The 21285-nt window shown below is 35.4% G+C and overlaps 1 protein-coding gene and 1 pseudogene across 24 annotated transcripts in view; both read right to left on the bottom strand.

The window, feature by feature from the left end:
* The window catches only part of LOC145263089 (peripheral plasma membrane protein CASK-like), a 1377184-nt gene that overhangs the window by 633828 nt on the left and 722071 nt on the right, over positions 1-21285 (bottom strand). The window lies entirely within an intron of this gene.
* On the bottom strand, positions 11468-11584 carry LOC145263523 (5S ribosomal RNA; annotated as a pseudogene).

Below are 21285 nucleotides of genomic sequence, written 5' to 3'. Positions count from 1 at the left end.
GTTTACATTGGACTTGAAGACATCCAGATTGTAGTCAGTTGGGAAACAGGAAACCAGAACAGAGTTCCACAGGCGTGCAGTTCTAAGAACGAAGCTTTGTTCATGGAATCTACATTTTGATTTTGGCACAGATAAGGAGTGGGGAAAATTTTTGACAGTGGTTTCAGCTATACGGGTGTTTATCATGAAAAATTGATGAGGGGGGGGGCAGAGATTGGAGCTCAGACAAGCACCTGCCATGGTAGTAACGATAAAACAAAGACAGGCTTGCAATGTCTCTCCTGTGGGAGAGGGGTTGCAGGGAAGAGAAAAGGGCATCACCCACTAAGCCACAAATCCTATTTTGTACTCTGTCAGGGCAGGATAGACTGTTTTTAGCAGCTCCTTCCCAGATGTGGCAGCAGTACTCCATCCTTGAACATACTTTGCTTTTATACAGATAGAGAAATGTATCGGGGTGAGATATCTTCTGGAGTGGTAGAAGGATCCTACCATTTTTCCAGTTACCTAGACAACTGACTTGATGTACGTGCTCCATTTCAGGTCAGGAGTAAAGGTCAAGTCCGGAAGCTTATCAAAACATGGAGCTTCCCCTAGACAAGAGCCACCCATTTCAATTGATGCCAGATGGGGATCAGAGCGTTGATGATGTAAAGATAGGCTTGGTTTTTAGATGCATTAAAAGTAACCAGCCACCTCCTCCCCCACTGTACCACGCGCTCAAGATCAGAGGAGAGAGAGTCAGAGAGAACTTTGTCGTTTACGGCCTTTGATGTGTTGCCACAGATGGTCGTGTCATCAGCATAGATGTCAACGAATGATTTAAGTATGTCCTTTGGAAGATCATTGATGTAGATCAGGAAGAGAGTTGGGACTAGGATGGACCCCTGAGGGACTCCAGCATTAATATTGAGGGCCTCTGATTTCTGCCCATCAACCACTACTCTTATGAGCCTATCAGAGAGAAATGATTTAATGATCGAGAAAACATTTCTAGTTATACCGTAGCTGGAAATCTTGTGAAGTAGGCCCTTGTGCCATACCTTATCGAAGGCCTTTGATATGTCAAGAGCAATTGCCCTAGAGAGGAAGTCTTTGTCAAGAGATTCGCTAATCCTATGAGATATAACAGCACATCTGCTGTAGATCTGACAGAACGGAAACCATATTGCATGTCACTAAGAAGATTATTTCTGCTGAGGTGGTTGACTACTTCTCTATTTAATATGGATTCTAGCAGCTTACTCATGACACACAGGAGACTTATTAGTCTGTACTGAGAGGGAGATGATTTATCACCTGAATTCTTAAATACAGGGCATACTGATGAGGTTTTCCAGAGTGTTGGAAAGCCCTTCTCTTTAAGGTAACGCTTAAAGAGTTTTGTAAGTATGTGGGCAAGTTCTGGTTGAAGCTTTTTCAACATAACGATTGGAATGCCGTCAGGGCCAGTTGCTTTACTTGAATCAAGGTTCTTGATTAGCTTAGCGACCTCACGCACGCACAGATATTTGTATGTTGCAAAGCATGTTGTCCGTTATAGGAGGAAATACGGGGAGTTGATGGCCTTGGTCGCATAGGGTAAAATTAGCTGCAAAGTTCTTGCCAAATAGTTTGGCCTTATCTGAGGCTGACGAGCTTACCTCAGGTCCATTGATGATGGTTGGGATAGAATGCACGCTTCTGTTCAGGGTCCTGTTTGCTATTTGCCAAAACTGGTGGAAACTAAGCCGCTGCTCAACTACTTTGGATTTAACGGATTGAGCATATAGCTCTCTTGCATTTTTTATTACTCTTTTACATTGGTTGCTGGCAGTCCTGAAGGCAGCTTTAATCTCAGTGCATCTATTACGTTGGTAGCTATGGAAAAAGTGATTTCTGTTGGCGATGGCAGCAACACATTCTGGGGAGAACCATGGCTGGCTGTTAAGTTTTTGTTGGAAGTTTTTGGATGGTATTAATCGGTCTATGCCAACAATTAGCCATTCAGTCAGGTCAGGTCTGATACTATGGAGGACACATCCTTTTTAAACATGGAATGCAGGGGTACATCAGATATAAGTGCATGGAAGCTATCCCAGTCAGCCGTAGAGTATTGATATACAGTACAGAGGAGAGGTACATCTGAAGAATTATTTTATTTCGTTTTTATCTGATACAACCGAGTGGTCAGAAGATCCCAGAGGAGACAGAACAGAACTTGAACATAGCTCAGGGGAAGTTGTGAGAAAAAGGTCTAGAAGGCTAGCATACTGACCGGAAGTGTCAGGCACTCGGGTAGGTTCGTGAACAATCTGAGTGAGGTCATAGGCAATGGCAAAATCATGACAGAACCTCCCCTCATCATCTGTCTTGTTAGAGTGGGTCAGCCATTCCACATTGTGGACATTGAAGTCACCACAAATGTGGATGTTAGCTGAAGGGTGAGCAGACAGGATGTGGTCAATTTTTTCAGATATGCTCTTAAAGATAGTAAATCTGCTGTTGTGGAGGCGATAGAGAGCAAATATAAATGCAGTGGTGTAAGCAAGTGCAACCCGGAAGCACATATAAGGTAAATTAGGTTCTTCTCTGGAGATATCCCATCCACAGGGAAGCCATCTTTAATGTAGGCACATATTCCATGCCCATGGCGATCTTGGGGGTCAGATTAAGATGTTAAGTTAGAATATCCTTTAATTATGAATTCATCAAGGGAAGTGGTTGGCCTTATGCCAGTTTCACTTAGAAATAATATGTCTGGTTTCGTTTCCTGTGATTGGGTTTCAATCCTGTGGAATGTAGACCCCTGATGTTGGAGAAGGAGACATGGTAATAGGGGTCTACGTTGAAGGATAGGGTTCTAGGTTTACATGTGTTATTTTTCTGGAGATATTTCATGTTGAGGATTGGGATTTGTGGAACAGGTCGACAGACTTGGTTAGAGCAGGACAGAGGGAAAGTAAGAGAGAAACAGAGAGGAAATTTTTTTTTTTACATATATATATGTGTATATATATATATATATATATATATATATATATATATATATATATGGAGAGAGAGAGATGGGGGGAAGCACGCAAGAGATAGATAGATAATGAGGATATATTTGACAGTTTATAGTATTAGTCTTATAATTATAATATTAAAGCCACTTCAGTAATGACCATCTATAAAATGTTGAAGGGTCAAAAAAAAAAAAAAAAAAAGAGCCTGACCTTTATAAATAAGAAGCCAGGTACAAAATGATAAGATTAAAGCAATGGATCCAGATAATCAGGATTAACCTCTTACAAAAGGGTTTTAAGTGTAGGTATCACCCAAGAAAAAAAAACAACAAATTATTTGTTGATCTATCTGACCTGATTGCTGGAAATACCTTTTAAGATTTAAGTGAGAGTAAAAGAGAATGTCCGCTATCAAATTCTAATTGAAGAAATGCTCTTGGAGAGGAAGGACAGATCAAAGAAATGACTCATCCTATATATTGGGGGAGGGGGGGTACTGTTTCTTAGAACTTTTTATATACCCCCTAGATAATAATATCTATGATTTGCGAAGGGACGTCGTGTCTAGATTTATTTTGATCGATTTTTATAAAATTCACGCTATTCCGTTCCGTCATGTGTTTGTTCGGCTTTTTAGTATGAATAAAGTGAAATGTTATCTCTTCCTCGGCTTTTGCACCAGGGACATCCAAGATGCAATGAGCTTTTATTAATGCGGGAAAACTCGTCATATCAGACAATTGCTATTCATTTGGACACTCCCCTTTTTATGGGGAGCTGGTTTTCCTCAAAATCTTGGGGAAACGAAACCCTCCCCCAAAAAACTGCCTTGCAGCCAAAGTTAAGTGCAGGATTTCATTCTGCTTTGGCATGATGTTTGACTTGATTAAATTCACGCACCTGCCACAACTTTTAATTTTTAAATTGGTTAAATTTACGCACCAAAAAAAAAAAACTGCCACAACTTTTTAATCATTTAATTTGATCCACTCTCATTCCACTGGCTTAGTAGCTTCAAGGATTCAGGTTCAAGCTTACTTGCCTACCAAAAGATTTTTTTTTTTTAACTTTTACACGCTGGACACCCTCACTAGTCCTATATATAAAAAATTTGATTGCAGAAATTTCCCTCTGGACCAAAGTGCACTGGGTTTTCTCCAAAAGAAGTTACATACAAATTTTTCATGTCTAGACTATTAGGAAGTATATCTTATAAACGCCATCTTACACACATTAATCCACTATATTAAAATCTTACATTCCATCCTAGGAGAAACATCATCACTATCACAACGATCTACAATGGAAGTAGGTGTTATTTTTCCCTCTTAATAAAAAGCACTACTCCCACTCCCAGTGAAGACTGTGTAAAACTATACACAATATAAATATATTGTCCTGACATCCTTATTAACTGGATCATACACTGATAGACATACAACTACCGTTACACTTCTATATTCAAAAATAATGATTTCTCCTCATTTACATTCCGGGTATTCTCATTGGCTGAAAACATAAAAATCTATTATTCCTGATTACACATATCTATATATCTATAAAAGTGAAATGGTCTGTGTGTGTACATTTCCCTACCAAATTACTCTGTCAACTTTCAGTCTACAGACTCGAGATTTGACATAAGAGGTATTGAAATTTGGGAAAATCTTTTTAATCAGTTTTTGGCCAGACATTTGGCTGTCAAGGAATCAAAGTTTAACGATTTGACCTTTGAAAACTTTACCAAACTCTTCCGCCAATTTTGGGTCTAAAACATTTGAAATTTTAGATGTAGATTACTTGAACATAGATCAATCGTTTTAATTTGATTGGAGCTCAAAACAATAAATGTTAAGGGGTAAAAATTGGAGTCAGAGTTTAAAAAATTTGACTTCTCAGCCAATTTTTTGTCTAAATATTTGAAATTTTGCATAAAGTGTATTCAGACATAGGTCAAGCTTTTGAATCAGTTTTTGGCCGAAACTTTGGCTGCCAAGAGGTCAAAGTTGAAAGAATTGCCCTTTACAGACTACCAAACTCCTCCACCAATTTTGGGTGTAAACACTTGAAATTTTAGATGTAGGTTACCTGGACACGAGTCAAACTTTTTAATATATATATATATATATATATATATATATATATATATATATATATATATATATTTCCATTTTTTATGTATGAATTCAAGATAAGACTACAAATATTCAATTTTTAAAAAACATTTTAGCTTTGAATTTCCACAGCATAAAAACGGTGTTTTAAGGTGCCAATCATAGACGTGCATAGACGGGGGTGCTAGAGGTGCCCAAACAACTGCCCGTTTTACTCCTGTTTTAAAAGTGCCCTTTTCAGAGGAATGTATTATATAGACTTATGCACCACCATTACTATATTTTTGCCCTTTTTTTTTTGAGCACCTGCTCAGAAAAGGTTCTGTGCGTGTCAATTGGCGTCCATAATGTAAACATGATTTTATTCTCTTTATTTTCATACGCTGAATCTTTTTTTCTTTTTTTACATCATTATTAGTTTTTTAGCCTCCTCCTTCCAAATGATACAAAAGTTATGATGTTAGTATTAGTTTATATTAACGTTACATCATATTACATATAGGGGAGGGGGATTAATTCTATGGTGCGCTTTGGAGGTACCTTCATAATTTTATGATTTTATATAAAATACGTAAATAGACATTGCTAACACTGGCGAAGCATAAGTTTTTCAGTTTCTCTTTCCATTATTTTTTATTTTTTTGATGGAAGTGTGTGTACACAAGTATATTTTGTTGGAAATAAATTTGGTGCTTCTGTGCAAACATTGAAAGTCGAAGAAGATGAATTTTCCTTAAAAAAAAAACCAATGTTATCTACATAATGATCGTGTCATTAAATATTACTGCATCATTACATAAAACATGTAGTTAGATGAGTCCATGGTTCAGTGGTATCCGCCATTAATTGGAACAAGACAGCCTGCAGTTACTTCCCTTGATTTCCTACTGTTTTTTTTTTATATGTGCCTTGAAATTTTTTTTCGAAAAATATTTTCATTAATAATTAATTTTCAACTTTATCACTTTTTGTAATTTTTTGATATGTTACTAATTTCGACACGACAATTAAGTAGATGTCATTGGTTTTAAAGGAAAATTCAATATTTCGATTTTCGATCTAATAACGAAAAAAAAAAAAAAAAACACCATAATATTTTTTTTTTTCCTGTGGATTCTATAGAAGTAATCTCTGCATTTAATAATTTAAGAAATCGTACGCGCAAACAACAAAGATGGCGATAACAGTCAACGTAAAAAAAAAAAAAAAAAAAAAAAAATGCAGCAAAAACTTCTTTTTTTTTGTGATTCGGATTTCATTCATTGGAATGAAAAGTACGGCCGATATTCAATATGTTTTCATAACGCATCGAACAATGCAATGGATTTCTGCTTTAGAAAGTGGAAAATTCTGTTTACAATACTTTTTATTCGTCTTCCGATTTGTTCAGTTCTTCTGTCGTTCAATCTGAACGACATGCAAATTCACGTCATTACAAGTCATCAATGATATCGCATGAAATCAATGATTCTCCATTTTTTTTGAGATGAGGATTGGTATTTTCTATTATTCGAACTACTGATCTCATCTTGGATGTTATTTTTTAAATGTTTCGGCCGACGTAATCTCCGCCCTTCTTCAGATGTGTCTTCTTGATATGATGTTTCTGAATTTATTGATCCTCAAATCAATAATTCATATTATTTGGATTATTCGGACTACTGTTCTCATCTTGAGTGATATTTTCACAACATTTCGGTCGATGTAAACCCTGACCTTTTTTTTGGGTGTATTTTGTCGAATTCAGGAATCTGCACAGAATTTCGAATGGAACCCTTTATTTAATCCACGGAGGTAGCACACTCTTATTTTAGCACTCATGACTGGATAGAAGTCCTAAGTAATTCGCGATTGAATTTTGAGTGCCACTCGCAGCATAGTGGAGAAAGAACTTGGCAAAAGCAGTAGTAAAGTTACACTCTTGTGGAGGTTGAAGGTTCAATCCTCAGTGTGGACGGCATTCAAAATACAATTGCGATTTACTTAGGACTTCAGTCATGGCTGATGGAATGAGAGCATACCACTTCTGTGGAATAAATAAATGGTTCTGTTTATTGTCTTCAAGTCCAATGTAAACAAGTTCTTGATAAACCGTCCCCCTAAGTAATCTAATTTACAAAATTCCCACTACTTATGTTTACTACGCTATAATTACATTGACTAATCTATACCCATTAACCTTTATTCTCGAGTGGCCTCTGGGCCTTGATGTGATGATTCTTGTGATAAAAAAAAAGAGAAGAAAGATGTTATTTGCACAACGTTTTAGTCGATGTAACCCATGACGTAGTGGATAAAATACTTGGTAAATTTCAATTGTAAAGTTTCAATCCTCAGTGCGGGCGACACTCAGAATACAACTGCGAATTACTTAAGACTTCTACCCAGTCATGGCTGACGGATAGAGAACATGTTACACCCGAGGATTAACTAAAGAGTTCCGTTCGAAATTCCATGCAGATTCCAGAGTTCAACAAGATATACCTAAAGAAGATCGGAGGGTACATCGGCTGAAACGTTGTGAAAATAACACTTAAGATGGAAACCGTAGTGCGAAGAATCCAAATAAAATGAATACACTGAGTCATGTATAAATACATTGTCCAATCATCGTGTTGTTTGGTGTTAAGGTCTTTAAAGGACTTGTCCTGCCTTGATAGAGTTCAAAATAGACTTCGTAGCCTCGTAGGAGATGTCCTTTTCTCCTCCTTACAACCTCTATCTCACAGAAGAGATGTTGCGAGTTTGTCTCTGATGTATCGTTATTTTCATGGAAAGTGTTCAACTGAGCTTCAATCTATGGTCCCCCCTCGCCAAACTTTCACAAGAAACACTCGTCTAGCTGTAAACACTATCAATAATTTCCCCCACTCTTTATCTGTGCCTAAACCTAAACATAGATTCCATGAACAAAGCTTCTTTCTTAGAACTGCACGCCTGTGGAATTGTCTTCCGTTTTCCTGCTTTCCGGCTGACTACAATATGGTTGTGTTCAAGTCTAAGGTAAATAAGTTCTTGATGAGCCGTTCCATATAAGTTATTAAATTTACCAAATTTTCATTACTAATGATTACTATATTGACCAACTTCTACTGTACACTCTTTAACCCTTATCCTTGAGTGGCCTCTGGGCCTTGATAATGTGGTGATGCCTTTGTAAAAAAAAAAAAAAAAAAAAAAAAAAAGCACACATCGCTAACACAGAGAGATTCCTGATAAGCACATGATGGTCAAATAAAAATATATAAAAGGTAAATTTACATGAATCAGTATTTTGTAACTTTGTTGACTTGCTTATTCTGTTGATTGACACCTATTACCTACGCTACATATTTAAGGTAAATTTCATTACATAAGGAATTGAATTTAGAGGAGTATTTTACTTAAATTTCTTTTCCGGACTGATTTTCGACATTGCGCACACGTTAAGTTTGTTTTTTGTTTGTTTGTTTTGAGAAGGGGGGTAAATTTAAACATTAGGTCAACCTCCACAATTTTTTTTTAAAATGACTACTTAGTTAGGTTTTCGACTATGCTAATTAAGAAAATCTCATTCAAATTTTGCGGAGACAAGTACTTATAGAGATATAAAGATCTGTATTATGTACTGTAATTCACTGGTTGCCAGGTTTGTATGCACACGCAATAAACAAATTTACTTTTCTCCTACTGATACTGCCACCCCACAATTTTTTTTAAACATTTGCGGGTGGGTATGCTGACTGATTATCACGGTCAAATTTGGGGTAATTTTTTTATGTACCCCCCCCCATAAAAGGGTGGTGTCTACTCCAAAAGCCGTTCTTTACATGGGGATGTTGAGGGTGCCTATTCCGAATGCCGTTCTTAAGATGGGGAGGTTGATGGTGTATATTTCGAAAGCCGTTTTTAACATGGAGAGTTTGGGATGTCTATTCCAAACGCCGTTCTTAACATGGGAAGTTTGGGATGTCTACTCCAAACACTGTTCTTAAATACTCAAAGAACTGAAGTGAAAAAAGTCGTAATTGTTTTGTCTTACACATAAAAAGGGGCAACATAAAACTGAAATTTACTTTAATACTATTAGTGGAAGAGTTGAAAAGAAAAGGAAGACTTGAACAACAAACGAAAACAGATAGGACTACTACCACTGATTTCAATCACTCTAAACACTCCATATAGATTGAGAATCCCTATCCTCTAAAACTTCTATTTTTACTTTCCATTATTATTCTAATCGACCATTTTTTGTAAATTTTATTAACTCATACTGATTTTCAAATTCCCTTAATTGCTTTTATTAAATTCAAACAGTACCTGCATGTTATCGGCCCAAACCATCACTAATTGCCAGTGAAAGCCAGATTATTTCATTTCAGCCATGGCCGCTAGTGTCAGCAATTGTTCAGGGATGACAGTGACCATCACTACCAATAACAACAACAACAACAACAACCATAGTTTACTTTTTCGCAGGAGGGGAAGCAGACTTCCATTGGGCACTGCCAGTTAACGGGTTCTGCTAGTTTAGAATAAATGCGGTATTGTGGTGGCTGCATTAAATATTAATAACTGCGCATCAAACAAATACCATAATACTTAGTTTGCTGTACCTTATCATACTAAATTCCAGCCAGGTTGGTCCAGTAGTTTCCAAAAAAATTAATTATATAAAGTAATTAGTATAAGAACATTAGCCTAGAAAAAAACAATCTCCGCTCTTATACAAAAATCATTTTGAGTGTAAGTGTATTTGAGTTCCTTATGGGTTCCAAAACGGCTGAGCCTATCTTTTGCAAATTTAACACAGAGATAATTTATATGCCTGACAGTGTTCTTAGATATGTTTTGTACAGAAATTCATCCGATAAGTATCGAAAATCGAAAAAATCCAATCTTAAAAATAGTCTTTTCTCTCTTATCGATAAAAAAAAGAATAATTTTTACAGGGGAATATTTTACGTTACATCGGCAAAGGGAAATAATAAAATCTCAGCAAATCATTTCTTCTTAAAAAAACAGATTTATTGTCATCTGGAGATACAACTCAATGGTAGAGCATTAGATTACAGATCAAATGATCCCCCATTCAAGCCCGGGTGTACCTCACCATTTTATTTTAATTTTTTCTTATTAATGAGTTCAGTTTACAATAAAAGAAGAGGTACTATTTAAAATCGCAGCAAATCATTTGTTTGCATATTTTAAAACTAAACATTAATCAGAAGTGACTTTTCCAGGGCATTCATCGTCAAGCCCAAATATCAGCTGACATGATATTGTAAACAAACACAGACGGAATTTGATGAATGACGTTATCATTATTATTTTTTTGCCTGGTTGTATAACAAGTTTAAACATGATATTTTAATTTATGCAGCTTGGATATGTATTATTATAGAATTAATCCTCTATTAATTGAATATTATATATCACACGGAATAATTTGCCCGGTGTACTTATTTGCAAAAAAATTAAAATTCAAAAATAATAATATTAATGTCGTTCATCAAATCCCGTCTGTGTTTGTTTACAATATCACGTCAGCTGATATTTGGATTTGACGATCTTGAAAATATTTGTCTGTAAAAATTCTTCCTTTTTATTTATAAAGATAAAAAAAAAAGAGGAATTTTTACAGGCAAAAGTTTTATGTCACACTCGACAAGGTTACACCGGTGTAATGTAAAATATTCCCCTGTAAAAATTATTTTTATCTAGAAGAGAAGAAAGATCATGTTCAAGATCGCATTTTTTCGATTTTCGATACTTATCAGATGAATTTTTCTACAAAACATATCTAAGAACACTGCCAGACATATAAATTACCTTTATGTGAAATTTGCAAAAGATAGGCTCAGCTGTTTCAGAACCCATAAAGAAGTAACTTTATATATATATATATATATATAAGGGTTGTAGCGATTGGTTTCCTAGATGTAAATCCAATAAAACCCACGTGATTATTAAAGAGTGCTTACTGTAAGACAGAGCTGGTATATAGTCTGTTTATTATACAAACATTATTGGTTACATATGTGCATACATGTTTCAGTGAAATCTCAATTCAAGGATAACACCATATAAACCACAAAAAATATCGATCCTTTTTGTGGTCTGATGAAGTGTTATCCTTACATTGAGATTCTACTGAAACATATGCACATATGTAACCAATAATGTTCGTATAATAAACTATAAAAGGCTTCCTTCAGTCTTGACAGACTATGGATACCCACTGTAAGGGTGCCTGCGTGTGAAATTTGTGTGGCAAGAGTTGCGCAATCTCCAACCACGCCTCTCCTGAGTCAACATTGTTGCATACCAGTGGCAAGTTGAGGTACAAGACGACTGGAAACAAATGCCGAGATGAGCGGAGAGCACATACAGCGCCTAGAATTCCCAAATGGTCACCCATCTGGTATTAGCCAGGCTCAACGTTGCTTAACTTCGGTGATCTGACGAGAACCGGTGTGTCAACGTGATTATGCCGTAATAAACTATATATATATATATATATATATATATATATGTATGTATGTATGTATATGAAATAAAAAATCTTGAAGTTGAAAAAAAATTTTTTTTAATTTTCAAAAAAGCCTCTTAAACCTGTAAGTACTGTATACCAAAATTTTAATTATTCGACAAGAAGTACAAATAAAACAAGAAAAAAAACTTATTCCATGGAGTTTCGAAGAATGCACTTCTTCTCATCAGAGGGAAGAGGTTCGCAAAATATACAATAAATTTTGCAGGTTAATGCATTAGAAGGAACAAATAACATGAAGTGTATCATATTTGCATAAAAAGTCATTTAACAGTTTATAGGGATTCAATTTGAATGGTACAGCAAGAAACAGGAAAAGGGGAGAAAAGGGATATGATATAAAAGTCCAATTGGAAAGATGGTAAGTTTGAGAACAGGAACAATATATATATATATATATATATATATATATATATATATATATATATATATATATATGGAGAGAGAGAGAGAGAGAGAGAGAAAGAGATAGAGATACACATTATAAATACAAAATACAAAGGCATATAAACTTATAGTGTGTAACTTATTAATTTGAAATATCAGAGACACACCAAAAGGTAAATAAGTCCATATACAACCCCACCCCCATCACACACACACACCAACCCCAACATTAGCGGATCTCTCTATTTATATCTCAAATGTGTGTAACTCCGTCGATAATTCAGAATCTCTCATTCCATGCATAATCCAATTTTCTGTAAGAACCGTTGCTTTTGCTGTGTCCTCCGTCATCACTCCCTTCTCTCCTTCCAATCACCCGCTTCTCTTTCTCTCTCTCTCCCCCCCCTCTCTCTCTCTCTCTCCATCTGTTCAGAATAATTTATCTTTCGGTCTCACTAGATACAAGAAGAATCGATTTTAAAGTCTGCTTCTATCTGTTCGAATATTACCAAGACTTCATCTCTATCTCATGAAAGTAATTCTGTTGTGCCGACCCCCCCCCCCCCACCCTCCTCCCCATCCCTCCGCGTTTATTTGTTTACCAGAATCTTTTCCTCCATTCCTTCCCGGAACTTTCTCTTTCTTGGTTGGTTTCCCAACCAAAGCCGGTCGCAGCATTACTGATCGAACCTCCTTGGCCTCTTTTCGCCATTATCTTATTCAAATTAATACCGGCCATTTCTGCTTATTTCCTCCAGCCTTTTGAGATTTGCTTCTTGTAACCAGCAGTTAGAACCGCAAAGGTTGGATTCTTACGCAAATAACAGTCTTGCCACAATTTTTTCGAATCGAAAACATCGGAATCCGGGGGGGGGGGGGGTATTGGAATCGGGGAAAAGTTTGTGTCTATTTTCCAATGCCAAAAACGATTATTTTAATTAATTGGGTCTGCATGACAATCCACAGAGGTACAAAAAAACTTGTCAAAAAACAAATATATAACAAATAAATGTTACCAAAGGCAAGATCAGTTATTTTTCTACTTAGCTGGGTAGGTTTTTAGTGTTTTTACTCAATGTAAAATGTTTATTCGGTTCGAAAAACAAGTAATACTGAGTAGAGCAAGAAAAAAAAAATGTCCGCAATATTTCTTTACATCTTTGAAGTTTTGATAATCACTTCAAAATAAGAAATAAAACAAAATGGTGGAAGAAACCTACCCAATAAATGCCACGGTAATATTTAGTGGATGAGGTTTTACGACCATGTTTTTATTAATTTCTTATTTTGAAATCTTTGTCGAGACTTCAAAAACATCACTCCCAGCTATTTTTTCTTGTTCTTCATTCGTGCTCAATATTGTTTTTCGAACCGAATAAACATCTTACATCAAATAAAAACACTAAAAACTTATTCAGTTAGATGGAAAAGTAACTTATCTTACCTTTGAGAACATTTATTTGTTATATATTTGTTTGTGACAACTTTTTTTGTATCTCCGTGGATTGTAAAACAAACCAAATTGATCTTTTCTGTTTGCTTTTGTTATACAAATCTTAATTTTCCACGGCTCGTATTAATGATGAGGTCTTACGGTAATCCAAAAACAACTGTCTGTCCATTTCTACTTTTCTTCAGAAACTACTGGACTGATCTAGCTGAAATTTGGATAAATCTTTGTTATGATAAAGTGCAACCAACAAAGTATATCATGTTTTTTTTTTTTTTTTAGAGGTGACGAACTTTAAATTGACAACTCTATTTTCTTTAATTGCAAATTTGGCAACTATCGGTTATGTTGAGTTCAACCTGGTTTGGCAATTCATCATGAAGAAACTGAAACCTTAGCAACATTTGCAAATTGTTAATCGATTTACTCAGAGAAACATCTGATGAATAAATAATTTTTACAAAATGAACTAGACACAACAAACCACTTGAAAGACATATTTGGTGTTATTGTCGAAATTCAGTCTAATTTAATGTATAGTTTGTAAAAATTGGACCTCTAAATTACGCCATATACATGTGAGCCATTAAGCCATATGCTCGAAATTGAATTTAAATTATAAATGGCAAAAATTAATTTTTAGAATATATCACATATTTTTATAATAAAAATAATTTTTTGTGATTTATTTTAATTTAAAGTTTGCTGCCTCTAAAAAAGCCAAAAAAAAAAAACCCCTATATTATGGTATCCATTTGATGCACAGTTAGCAGTCATGTTAAGTAAACAGGCTATAACTTTTGCCCGTTTTTAATGATCCAGTATATATACTGAATACTTGTAATTAAAAAAAAAATTTTTTTTTCAAGTTTACAAACTGAATAATTCCGTAAACTTAAAGCGAGGATAAATAATAACCCTAACCATATGAAAAAGCTCAATAGTCAAGATAGAGCATTGATATAAAAAATTGAATTTAAACTCTGTAAATTAGAGTTTAAACTCATGTGGGGGATGTTGCAATTTCTAATTTACAAAGTTTAAATTCAATTTCTTATATCTCTGTTCTATTTCAAATATTGAGCTTTTTCAATTTCTTATTCGATACCTCCATTCAGTCTCTAAGGACAAAGGATACCCACCCCCATAGGGCAGCCGCATGTGTAATTGTGAGGCAAGGGTTGCGCAATCTCCAACCACACCTCTCTTGAATCAGCACTGTTTGGCAAGGAGAAGTCCAGGACGATTGGAAATTATACCAAGATAAGCACATACGGCACCCACAATCCCAAATGGTCCCTCACTTGGTACTGACCAGGTTCAACGTTGCTTAACTTCGGTGATCCAGCAGGAACCGATGTTTCAACGTGATTATGCCGTTATTTCTTATACTAAACACTAATATATATACATATATATATATATAACTACTTCATTTAATCACATAAATTAATACACGAAAGTATAAATTTATGCGTAAACTTTAAGTATTTACTTCAACAGTGCTCAATACATAGGTAGAGCTAGGTAGAATATGCGTATATAAAAACGCGAGACTACAACAACTCTTCGCATAAGCCTGACGAATTCTAGTGTGGATTAAATGCGGAATATTCTGTGTAACTTAATTGCCATATATATTTTTCAGAGAGAGAGAGAGAAAGATAAATATGCTTATTCAAATGTATTTCACCCTTTATTCTAATCCTTTAATTTATGAAGCTCAATGTAATTACAGAGCACATACAAATAAATGACAAAAGGTCTTATTTCCAAATTTCAAGATGTTGCTCATCTTAGTGTTTATTTCTTTCAGCATGTTAAAATGTTCAATTGAGGGGTGATCTATAAGTTTTATTTTTACTTAAAGTTTAAAATCAATAAATATTTAATATTTTATCGTTACTACAATCAGTGGAAGCTGTTTCTTAAACCAAAATCAAATAAAAAGATAGTTTAAAGAATCGGTTTTGGCATCGGAAAATAGGCTCAAATTTTCCGATTTTAAAACCCCAAAAAACTCCAATTTTTCCGATTCTGATTAATCGTCCCAACACTAATATATATACTAGAAGATTTACCCACGTTGCCCAGTATTAAACGTAAGGTAACATTCCTTTAAAAAAATGAAGTAAAAAACAGAAAGAAATGGAGACATGTGCATGCAAGTATTATGTATTTTTTAGACAGTCCACCTTTTGTGAGTAAAAAAAAAAAAAATGCTCCAGCTGAGATCCAAATCCAAATCTAAAATCAGTGAGTCAAGTACGATAACCATTAGGCCAACTAAAAAATCTCCAAAAGATGTTTTCAAACCGTATTATTCTTAACATAATTGGAATGATTAGCGCATGCACAGTCGTGAAACAGTTAGCAAACAGATCAAAATCCGACGACCTCTACGCACCAATTTTTTTAAATTTTCACCCCTTAGCAACCCTTTTTTTCCGGATGAAAACAAATTAAAAAACTTTCCACATGTTTGGATACCATATATACCAAATTTCAAGCTTGTAGATACAAAATTCGTTGAGTATATAGGTTGAGAAGTGTTGTCACACACATTCTCACTTATCTATATATATAAAAGCGAAAATGTATGTATGTATGTGTGTATGCTTGTGTGTCTGCTAAACACTTTCGCCAGACACGACGAAAATTCACAAACTCCATATCATATCGAAGCCCCATCCGTCGCTCGAAAAATTGGCCAAAAACGTTGATTTTTCACCCCGAAATCAACAATTTTCGACAGGGGAGGGGGGGTCAACAAAAACGGTCTTCTCATGATGACGAGCGGTTCTACGCATGTGCCAGATGACGTCATGACCTGATTTACTTTAAATAGTTGAAAAACTGACTAAATTTCATGTACATCGCGTTAGCTCAGTTGATTAGCGCGTTGGTTCATTATCTAAATGTTTTGGGTTCGAATCGTGGTGTGAGATGTCCTCTTTTTTTTTTTTCGATTTTTTAAATTTAAATATTGAACCAGTGTTATTAAGCCATTTTTCACGTAACGATCGTTTTCTGTTTTTTTTTTTTACTTTGCTTATCCACCCCCGACCACACACCCAAAAACACCCGGGTACCTACCGATTTTTTAAATTTTAATATTGAAAAAGGCTTATTTAAGCCATTTTTCATGTGTCCGTTTTTCTGTTTTCATTGTTTGTTTGCCTTACATTAGTTTTTTTTGTGTTTTTTTTCCCCCCGCTTAAGTTTTAACGCTGTTTTCTTTTTTTACTTCGCTTATAACAAACAAACCTCGTCGTTGTCGTAACGCTCGACGACTTCCGGGCGCACACCTGTCGATTTGGTTCTTACTTAAATAAATTCAAACATCTTTCAGTAACTCATTCTGGCTGGCCGATTTTATTTTCAAACTTCGTCTCAGGGCTTCGGGTTCGATCCTACCCCCCCCCCCCCGGCTTCTTTTTTATTTAGCACCACACACACCTACAAACACCCGGGCAACGCCGGCTATCCCCGCTAGTCTATAATATAAATCTCACCTGTCTGTTTAAATGTATGTATGTATGTATGTCTGTATGTCTGCCTAAAACTTTCGACAGAGGCGATAGATTGTCATGAAATTGGTATTATTTTGAAGCTCAACGCTTCGGACGACAAATATCGAAAAATTGGCCAAAAAAAAAACATTAATTCCTTTACTCTACACTGAGCACTTTTCTACGGGGGAGGGGGTGGGGTGGGCTTTTTTCGACAATATTTTTGAAAGTCATCCCCTCTTTTCAGTTGTTTAGCCTTAATTTAAGCCTTAGTCACTTCCGGTTTGGTGATGGACGCTACAGCAAACACGTCACATTTTTTTTTTCACGTTCTTTTCCTACTTTGCAGTACGGGTTCGAGCCTGTCTGCCTACAATTTTTTTTTATTTTGCTCAACACACACCTCCTGGCAATGCCGGGCACCCAGGCTAGTATATATATTCAAGCAAAATATTATTAAATGCAACGGAGACACTTTGCTTTATGATCCTTTTTTTAATTTTTCGATTTTCCGATTTGTTAATTTTTCGATTTTTTGATTTAGAAGATAAGTGAGAATGTGTGTGTGTGTGTGTGTGTGTGTGTGTGTGTGTGTAAGAACACTTCTCAATCTATATACACAACGAATTTTGTATCTACAAACTTGAAATTTGGTATATATGGTATCCAGACATGTGGAAAAGCTTTTAATTTGTTTTCATCCAGAAAAAAGGGTTGCTAAGGAGTCGAAATTTAAAAATTGGTGTGTGGAAGCCGTCAGATTTTTACCTGTTTGCTAATTGTTTCATGACTGTGCATGCGCTAATCATTCGAACCATGAAAAACAAAGAATCATAAAGCAAAGTGTTTCTACTGCATTTAATAATATTTGATTAAATGAAAAAAAAGCCGCGTAAATATACCAATATATATATATATATATATATATATATATATATATATATAGTTTAATGCAAATAATCTGCAGATGTTTTGTCTATATCTGAATAAACCAATATATATTGCTGCGTAAATCACAATCGTGTGTGTGCATGTGAAAGATAGCAGAAAATTAAATTGATTTCTCCTCCTCTGATTTTTACTGCCGCCAATACCATCTGCCGCTTCTTGTTCAGAGTCGAATGCCTGCAGCTTATTAGGTTCCAAGTGGGACCAGTTTTAGAAAGAGCAACCTGTCTTGTGTAATCTGCCAATTTCAGTCAACGACCCGTGCTATAGAACTTGTTTCCGAGCAAACCCCAAAAGGTTTTTGTGTCTTTCAGCAGAATTCTATTCGAGTGGCACCACATCCGCTTTTACGCACCAACAGCAAAGATCTATGAGAAATTATCCTACGAAACAAGATTCATTCAACCATCACAGAGAAGACAAATTGCTACTTCTTTACAATCGCATGCCCCCCCCCCACTCTTTCTTGTACATTGGTCGTATTTGAATCGACATCTACGAAAGCAGAATGAAATAATCCCCTCTGTTAAATTAAGTATATTATCCTTGGATTTTAAAATAAAGCCGCAACAATTTGTAGATTAGAGAATCTCAAGACAGACTAATATCATCAATTTTATCTAATAATGTACTATCTTCTATATATATAAAAGCCAAACGTCTGTGTGTATGTATGTATGTTTGTTTGTAACGCTAAAACTTTTGAAAGACGGAACCAAACTTGACAAATTTGGTATCATATCGAAGCCCCATCACCCGGATGACAAATATCGAAATTTCACGTCAAACGGACCACTAGAAGTTGGTCAACTGATCAGTTATCTTCGAGGGGGGCCCCCAAAAAACCTGTCATTATCAATATATATAAAAGACAAATGTTTGTTTGTAACGCTAAAACTTATTCCTCTCCCCTAAGAATAAAACATATGCTCAATATCTGCTTTTGTTTTTTCATTGTTTATACGGTCCCGAGCAACGCCGGGTAGCCCTGCTAGTCTAATATATAAAAGGTAAAATGTGTGTGTTTGTATGTTTTACAAAAACTTTCGGCACACGTGACAGATCTTCACGAGATCGATATCGTTTTGAAGCTCGATCCTTTGGACGACAAATATCGAAAAATTGGCCAAAAACATTCATATCCTCAACTATCTTTTTTATCATCCATATTCCTTTCAGTTCTCTGACTAACTCTGCGTATTTGTTCTGTTTCTCTTTTTCTTTGATATTTATCCTGTGGTCAGCTGGAAAAGCAAAGTTTACGAGTTGGCAGGACTTTTCTTACTTGTTAATTATTACGACATCCGGTCTTCTTGCTTGGATAGGTTTATCCATTTGTATGTCAATTCCCCATAATAGGTCATTTTTTTTCGTTAACATTTTCTCAAGTCATCATCTGTTGGATTACTACTGACTACGCTTAATTTCAACACTCTCGACTTCCGCTTGCACCATGGACGCATCGGTCAAGACATTATGCTTTTTTTTTCCCTCCTTCGCGATACGGGTTTGAGCCTGCCTGCCTACTACAACTTTTTTTTAAATCCCTCTCTCCACCCAAACTGCCTACCATTATTTTGATCCCCCTCTAAGCTACTATCACTTTTTTATCCCCCACCCCACAGGGTTCCTTACTTCACACACCCGGGCAATGCCAAGGAACCCCACTAGTTCTATAATATATATGATATTTCTGTGTTTTAAATTCCCAATGTGGTTAATTGTTGAAGGTATTTAAGCATAGTGTTTATTATTGAATGGTTTATGATGCATGCATACTCCATTTTTAAACAGATTTAACGTGCGTGTTACATTGATAAATCATTTTTAATTTCCTATAATTACTATTGCTTTCAACAAAGCTATTATTGTAACAGAGCGCATATGGGTGTGTGTGTGAGAAAATATTAGCAGCAGCAGCCATTAAAACATGTATGCAAATTAACAGATGTGTGCGAGCTCGCATCACAGGTCGAAGAGCAAAGCAAAGTGCGCATCAGGAAAGCTGGACATGTGAAAGTTGAATGCGAGAAAGCGCTGACTAGCGCCAGTGTAAGGTGACAGAGAAAGAGACTTTAAAAAAGCACATGTGCGTGCAAAAAGATTTTGGAAATATAATGAAATGCCTTGTTTTGGAAGAACCATGAATAAATGCATTTCATTTCCACTTGAAAATAATGTCGAGTCGGATTTTTACTTTGTTTGTTTGTTTGTTCCTGCGACGATACCTACGTTACATTATCAGATGATGACTCTGGGTTCAAGCATGGTTTTGGGGCCAAAGCATCATTGCCACTAGTCCAGAGCACCCTAGAAGTATTTCGTGATATCACCAGACTTTGTTGGATTGTTGTTACCCTGTGAAATTGCCATATCCAAGCTGATGCAGATAGATCCTTATCTTCTATTTTATTTATGTATTTTTTCTTGTCTGATGAAGAAAAACAAAGATTATTAAAGCACATGGAAGTTGCGTTGGCAATAAAACCTCGGCATCTAACCATAATAGGAAATATGGTTTTCCAGCAATTTCTGGCACATTCTTGTAGATCTTCATGTCTTACCAATTTGCACTGGAAATGTTTCATATGTTTTTATAATTTTCATCAAATGGAAATGGAATCATGTTGGCTTTTCTAGGGTCATAATTTTATCGTTTTTTTTTGTTTTTGTTTTTTTACATGGTGGTCACCACTTATCAAGGCCCAGAAGCCACTCAGGGATATAAGGGTTATTGCAAGTACAGTACGTTGGTGTGGAGATTTAATGAAGTGTTTACTTAAGAGGGCGTTTCATTAGGAATTTGTTTACGTTGGACTTGAAGGCATCCATGTTGTAGTCAGGTGGGAAGCAGGCAGACGGAACAGAGTTCCACAGGCGTGCACTTCTAAGAAAGTATTACAAAAAAAACAAAAAAAACATAAAGCCTGTCTTAATGAAATCAATATAACTTAAAAATAATTTCTCAAACTAACGATATTATCATTGAGTTCGGCATTGTTTATTTCGATTATTGATTATGAATACTTATTGAAGACATTCTGATACAAAACCTATCTAAGAACATTGCCAGGCAAATAAAGCACCTTGTGTAAAATTTCATAAAAATCAGCCCAACCGTTTTCGAGTTCTTAGGGAACAAAGTCACACAGACATACAAACAAAATAATAATTACACAATCCTTTTACTTTAATAATTTATGTGATTGAAGTTTAAAATAGATTTTCCGTTCTCTTTAAAAGAGAAAGTGAAAAACAGATACAATAAAGGGAGGTAACTCCATATGAGAAGCAACGCTATTGTACGAGTATATAGCTTTGTTGCCTTTGTTGTAATTTAGATTTTATGAGA

The sequence above is a fragment of the Euprymna scolopes genome, chromosome 38 (genome assembly GCF_053919585.1).
Source record: "Euprymna scolopes isolate OS-2025 chromosome 38, ASM5391958v1, whole genome shotgun sequence".
Lineage (NCBI taxonomy): Eukaryota > Metazoa > Mollusca > Cephalopoda > Sepiida > Sepiolidae > Euprymna > Euprymna scolopes.
Note: the sequence above shows the minus strand (reverse complement) of the source record. Positions and strands in the feature narration are given on the sequence as shown.